The following is a 6,792-nucleotide window of genomic DNA, read 5'->3' as shown; positions in this document are numbered from 1 at the left end:
TTCTTTACCGCTAGTACCGCCTGGGAAGCCCCCAAGTCACAGGTGTGAGGCCAAAAAGGGAAGAAAAAGAAACCAAATCCTGTCTGTGACAGTTTAGTGGGTGGAGCCAAAGCTGCATGAAACCTCAGGAGAAAAATTAATACCTCACTTGCAAGTGCTGAGGAACAAAGAAATGAAAAAAATGTGAGGAAGGCAAAAATCTACATTTTGCAACTCTTGTTAAGATGGGGAGTTGCACCATTTCTGGAGAATACCAGGTGTCTGTGTAGAGAGAAGTTAAGTAAGCTCCTATTCCAATTCCCTGCTCTAAAAATTTGCTCCATTTACTGTATTGTCCTCAGATAGACGATACATCTGATAAGAACAGATACTACACTTGATCTTAGCCAAAAGGCCTGGAAGGGATTCTTTCCTGTAATTCTTGAGCCATTATTTCAGCCCTATTTCCTGCTGCACCTAATCAATGCTGGGTTGTTTTAGAATGCCTATTGTTTTGGTCTTATGAATCCATATTTTTTTTTCTCCTGAGTTTAATCTTTTTTTTTTTTCCTTGTCTGTGACTGTGTTACCCATTTTGAGAAGTTGTGAGTGGTCTTGCTGAGAGAAGCAAATAAGGGCCAACCTGATATTTTGAAACGATACAAACTACTCTCCCCCTACCCCAAAAAAATTAAAGAAAGAAAACAGAAGGACTTTTAGGGCTAGGGTTCATTTTCCTATAAACAAATATGAATAGGAGAGAGAGATGGTATGGTATGATATATAGTATCTATATGTATATGTATGGTGTGAATACATAAGATAGACTTCTTTTTACTGTAGTAAGTGGAGTTTATGCAGAATTCTGCCATGTGGTGAAATCAAGAGACTTCCTAGGCTAAATGCTCTGCAAGAATTTTCTGCAAGGAAAAATTTGTTGTTTTTGTTTAGTCGCTAAGTAGTGTCCGACTCTTTTGCTACCCCATGGACTGTTGCCCACCAGGCTCCTCTGTCCATGAGAGTTCCCAGGCAAAAATACTGGAGTGAGTTGCCATTTCCTTCTCCAGGGGATTTTCTTGATCGAACACATGTCTCCCGCATTGGCAGGCAGATTCTTTACCACTCAGCCACCAGGGAAGCCCAAGGAAAAACTAAAAGACACCAAACAAGCAAACATACACCCAACCTTCCAGATCCTCCCTGGATCCTTCTATTTATCACTGTTCCCCTGACCACAATGTATGGCATTTTACTTTTGAGCTCTGCGTGAAGACCTGCCCGGGACATTAAAATGGGAGTGGGATCAACTCTGTCCTGTAATCATTTTTAACTGGTTCTGTAAACAACCCTAGTTTATGGGCTTATCATTAAAAGGCATTTTTGTTTGATTGTCACTTTAAGATGAACTCATTGGGGAAGATATTGTTTTCCTGCTGTGGAAGAAAAGTATCAAGCATGATGACGTTTCTGGTCATTCTAATTTTATAAAATGAGACCCCCAAATCTCTTAAGTCTTATTTCAGAAATTAGGATCTTCAGTCATAATGCGTTAATTAACTCCAATTTGCATTCACAAATAAGATGTCCTTCATTTGCTAGAGCTGGAACTGGACAAGTTTGTCTTTGGAGAAAAGGATGCGATGAGCTTCTTGCCTCTTTGTTCATCTTTCTCATCAGTCAATAGCTGTTCTTTCTGACTTTGAGGTTGAAGATAGGAAAGGAAAGACCAAAAGGAAAGAAAAAACCTACTGTCTGTAAGCTGCCTTCTTGTTTTCAGAGCCTCACAGTTGGTCCTCCAGACTCCCAACCTGCTTGGCTTTCAGAGGACAGCAGTTCTCCTCACCTCTGACCTACTGTTCCCTTCACCTCTCAGCCTCCGATTTTTATGGTGCTTCATCTTGCAGAGATCTTCTCCAAACCAATTCCTTGTCCTCTGGCAGAAGTTCTTTTATGCATGTCTTTAGGATCCCACATAAAAGGACCCCAGACATCTCCACCTGGCTATAGGCAGCACGGATCTTGACTTGCAGTCAAAGGGGGACAAAGTTATTTCCTAAGCACAGTTCTCTCTGCTCCCCCAGAGCACCAGAGGGGCTTTAGTTTGTGTCAGAGGAACCTCCCAAACTCAGCAACAGAAGCAGTTTCTCTTAGAGTTTCTCCTTTGAAAGCTCTCCTACTAAACTCCAAGGCAGGAGTCTGCCTCACACTCTCTCCTTGTCCCAGAGTGGAGGGTAGAACTCACAGTAACACTTTCTCTATCTAAAAGTGTTGAGTTAGTTGCTCAGTATTGTCCAACTCTTTGCAATCCCATGGACTGTAGCCCACCAGGCTCCTCCTAGCCATTCCCTCCTCCAAGGGATTTTCTGACCCAGGAATCAAACCCTGGTCTCCTGCATTGCAGGCAGATTTTTCTTACAGCCTGAGCCACCAGGCAAACCCTCTCTATCTAAAACTTTCTCTTAAATCTCCCTCTTAATTTCCAGTTGGGGAATCTTTATACCCTTGAAGTGGGTGTGGTGAGGTTGCTTAGTCATGTCCGACTCCTTGCAACCCCATGGACTGTAGCCTACCAGGCTCCTCCATCCATGGAATTTTCCAGGCAAGAGTACTGGAGTGGGTTACCCTTTCCTTCTCCAGGGGACCTTCCCAATCCAGGGATCAAACCCAGGTCTCCCGCATTGTAGGCAGATGCTTTACCATCTGAGCCATCAAGGAAGCCCCAAAGTGGGTGAAGGCCCCAAATCATGTACCTGATTCCATGCAATTTAGAAATCTGCATCTTGATTTTCAGTTTCTCCCCTCACTTGATATCTGAGGTTCTTTACATGGCATCAGCTGAATCTTTCATTTGCTACATTTGATATTATGTGTTGTGTCTTTTCAGTGACCTCTGCCCCTTTTAGCACCTTCCCTGGAAATTTCCGTGTTCGTATGCTGCATACTCTCCCAGGTCCCTAAAGTGTGCCACTTCCTGGGGCTTAGCCTTCGTTGGTCCTCCTCATCCCTTTTTGACGTCTTACCTGTTCCAGTCGCCCCTCCCCCCATAAGCACCCTCATCGTATTATAGATTTGGGGTTCCAGCCTCAAAGCTCTGCTCTTTGCTGAGGGAGCTGCGGTGCCTCTTGGGAATGCTGTGTCCTGTGTTCTTAATCCACATTGGCACTGGGCATGTTCATACACTGTCAGCTGAAAGTGACAACTTGACTCGGAAGTTTTCTAAATTTGGGAATGGTTTGTTATTGTTCTTCTTGCTTTTACTTCTTAGTAAAACCCTTTTTACCAACTAAATAGCTCAATTCATTTGCTAGTAAAAATTTCAAACAAATAAAATAGGAGTAAGTGGGAATAGAGTGAGAGTGAGGTCTGGGAGACCACCCATCTGGCGTCCTCCACAGCTCTGCAGGCACTGATAAAGAAGCCCGGGGCTTCAGGAAACACACTTGGAAAATCTTGACTTTAAAATGAAACGTGACTCTTAAAACAGGAGCAAAGCATGGAAGATTGATTTAGGGGAAGACTGTGTGCCCTACAGTCCTTCAGAAGTCACACCATATGGGCTTCTGCCTCCTCTCTATGAAAATGAGTGAATGCTCGTGCCCCCAGCCCCGATTCCCCGCTTAATTCTGATGCAATCAGCTTCTAAATGCCCCCTCTTGGCGAGATCTCAGTGCACTTTGGAATTTTGTTTATTTATTTCTCTAAAACCCAAACTTCTGAAATGGAATCCCTATGATGAGACTCATAAAGGCAAGTGAGTCTTCTCTTTAAAAACAAAACAAAACAAAAAACCCCTAAACTAAAACCAAACAGTTTTCAAAACTTTATTCTTTGGATTATGTTGATGGCATTTTAATGCCATTCCTTAAGTCTCTAAACCCTATGAACTGCTGAGACTTGAACAGACTAATTATGCTGCTGGCTTTTTGAACCTTGACTGCCAGGGACTATGTTATTGCTTTGAGTTTTAAAAGAAGAGCCAAAATATCCCTTTACCTTTCCCAGGTCGTTTTTCTCCTGTCAACTTTTCCTGTATTGACACTGTGACACAGACATCATCTGGCCAACACAGAGGAATGGGCTCTACCCTTTAGCTGTCCCACCCCCCAGCCACGCGGGTGTTTACACATTCTCATGCGTATTCAGATTTTTCTGGTCGGGCATGTGGAGCAAGTCAAGTGGTTGCTTCTTAGGGAGGAATTGGCAGGATGACTCCACTTTATTTTGGATGAGCAGGAGGATTCATGAAGACTAGAAGGAAAAGGATTCAGAAGTAACACTGGAAAAAGAAAATCATCTCTTTTCTCCCCTACAATCCTTTCTCTGTTGGTGACTCCAAAAGAGCTGGTGTGTAGGAAATAGGACTATTAAGGGATCAGGTCTATTGAGTAAAATATGCTACCATGATCCTGACAGGCCACACACTAGGGATGACCAGAGTTGGAAAGGCCTGGACACACAAAAATTTTGGAATGATTATCTTGCATTGTCTGCACTTTACCCCTGGGACGAACAAAGTCCAGAGCTGGTGGTGGGGTCGGGGGAGCCAATGAGGAGGCTTGTGGGGCTTCTTGTGTGCTTTCCTTACCGCCTGGGGATCCTTGATTGTTGAGCAGTCTGAAGAGAGCTGAGATTCTCAGAGCTTTGCTGAGGAATGACAGAAGACCAATGTGAGCTGCAGAAGCAGCTTTCAGGAGGTGTCTGCTCTGAACAACCTCCTTGGGACATCTTAGGTGGCAAGAAACCCTCTGCGCTAGTTGGAAAACACTGTTTCAAACAATTGCTACCTTTAGAAAGTAACCATTTTTACTTAGAATTTATTTCCAGAGGATGTTGGACTGAAGGATTGATATCTAATGATTAACCTCTAGTAATTAACCTGCAGAAGGCAGAAAGAGGAATCAGAGCTTCATCAGCCAGGATGTCAGCCCAGCTCCTCCACAAACACCCATGAACACCCCGAACCACTTTTCTCTCTTTTGATGTTTGTAGTTCACACATGCAGCTTGGCACACGAGTATGTACTATCTTACTCTCTTACACAGTGAATGATCGCTTTATGTGCTTGTCTTGACCCCTCAGCAATATATTTCTTAAAGGCAGAGAAGGAGAACATGTGTTACATTTTTAATGTATCACACAAGGCTTCTCAGCTCAATACTGAGCACAGAATGGGTCCTCAGAAAATCTTGGTTTACTGATCAGTGACTGGCATGTTACAGTAATTATCAAATGCATCGAATAGCCTGATGGCCAAGCTTTGGTCCATTTCAGTTGATTGACAGTACTAACCACAGAAGCAACCCACAGACAATTGGGAACTTGTGGTCAGTTTTATGGCATTCCAGGCAGAGAAACATAATCTGTTCAAAATGCTTAAAGCTAACTTGTGTATTAAATATGACTAATTTTTTCTTCCTTGTCACTGAGGAAAAAAAAATTGTTCTTTTGTATTCTCACTGTAATAAAACACAAAAGGTTACACACACTTTTTATGGAGCATTCACATTCCAACTCTGCTCTTTATTGGTTGTGACCTTGAGGAAATTATATAAATTCTGAATACCTTTCTCTCTTTTTTCTTTTTTTTCTTTTCTCTCATCTTCAGACACCATCTGGAGAACTTCTTGGCTTGGAAGTTAAATCTCCCACTCTACACTGTTCAGAAAACTAGCCATTGATGTAATTCAAAATACTTCCACAGACATACACATCTAGATATACATACCTAGACAGAGAATGACGCATAGATAGACAGCTGGTAGATAGATGATACATGATAGATTATTCTAATTGCTCTTTTAAGAGGTTAGATTATGACTCACTGACAGTCTAGACCTGGATGGGTTGAAGTGTGCAGTTTGGGCTATATACCTGGGGAAGAACATTGGCGTTTGTACAAAGAGCCGAAGCATAGAAAATGCTGATGCAAGGAGGGAACCTGAGAGAGGAGAACAGGTGGTCAAACTGGAACATAGGATCAGAAGAGGAGGAAGAGCAGGAGGCCCCCACAGCTAGAGTAGACCAGAAGGAGCTTTGAAGAGAAAAACTACTAGAAAGTTATTAATTTTTTCACCATGGGGTATGTTGGTATCTTTTGCCTTGTGTCTCACCCTTGTGTCTTTAATAAAATACTCTTCAGGGTATTATGCTCCCTGAGGCTTTTCTGTGAAAGTTCTTTCTGTTGGGACTGTTTAGAGGATAAGTTTCACTTTCTTTACCTCTAAAATGATGTAATGATGGGGTTAGAGCATATAAGCAAATGAGCTTATGCTTGTGAAATGTCGGCATATAGTGATTTTTTAAAATTAACATTTTAAATACATTGTGAATTGATTTATCTATTAGTTCATAACTGCCTGTGGTTTTACACTTACTATTGGTTAGAATTGCTTTTGTGCAATATCATGAATGTTTGAGAGTTGCAGGCATTAGACTCAGACAAACCTGGGTTCAAAGGATGACTCTGCCCCCACCCCCACTTTTTGTGAATTCAGGCAAATGCTCTCTCTTTTCTTATTTGTAAAATGGGGATATACCTACATCTTAGTGACATGGTAAAGGGGGAGGGCTAAAGAGGCAGCATTCCAAAGCTGTATACTAAGAGTGCCCAAAAGAAAAACGATTGAACATTCAAATGGGGGTAATTGGAAGAGATTTTAAGATATGGACAACTTATCAAGTTGTGGGTAGGAAACAACACATGGCTGGTGCTGTATCCTTAGACCAGCAATGGAAGATCTGAGGGTTGTGGAGAGGAGTAGGGAGGGGGAAGAGAGCAATCTGGAAGAACAGTTGTGTGGAACAGAGAAGAAG

At 42.3% G+C, this 6,792-nt stretch overlaps 1 pseudogene; it reads right to left on the bottom strand.

The window, feature by feature from the left end:
• Nucleotides 1-227: 227 nt before the first annotated feature.
• On the bottom strand, nt 228-406 carry LOC138422044 (U2 spliceosomal RNA; annotated as a pseudogene).
• Between the last annotated feature and the right edge of the window lie 6,386 nt (nt 407-6,792).

Source organism: Ovis canadensis, chromosome 16 (assembly GCF_042477335.2).
Source record: "Ovis canadensis isolate MfBH-ARS-UI-01 breed Bighorn chromosome 16, ARS-UI_OviCan_v2, whole genome shotgun sequence".
Classification (NCBI taxonomy): Eukaryota; Metazoa; Chordata; class Mammalia; order Artiodactyla; family Bovidae; genus Ovis; species Ovis canadensis.
Note: the sequence above shows the minus strand (reverse complement) of the source record. Positions and strands in the feature narration are given on the sequence as shown.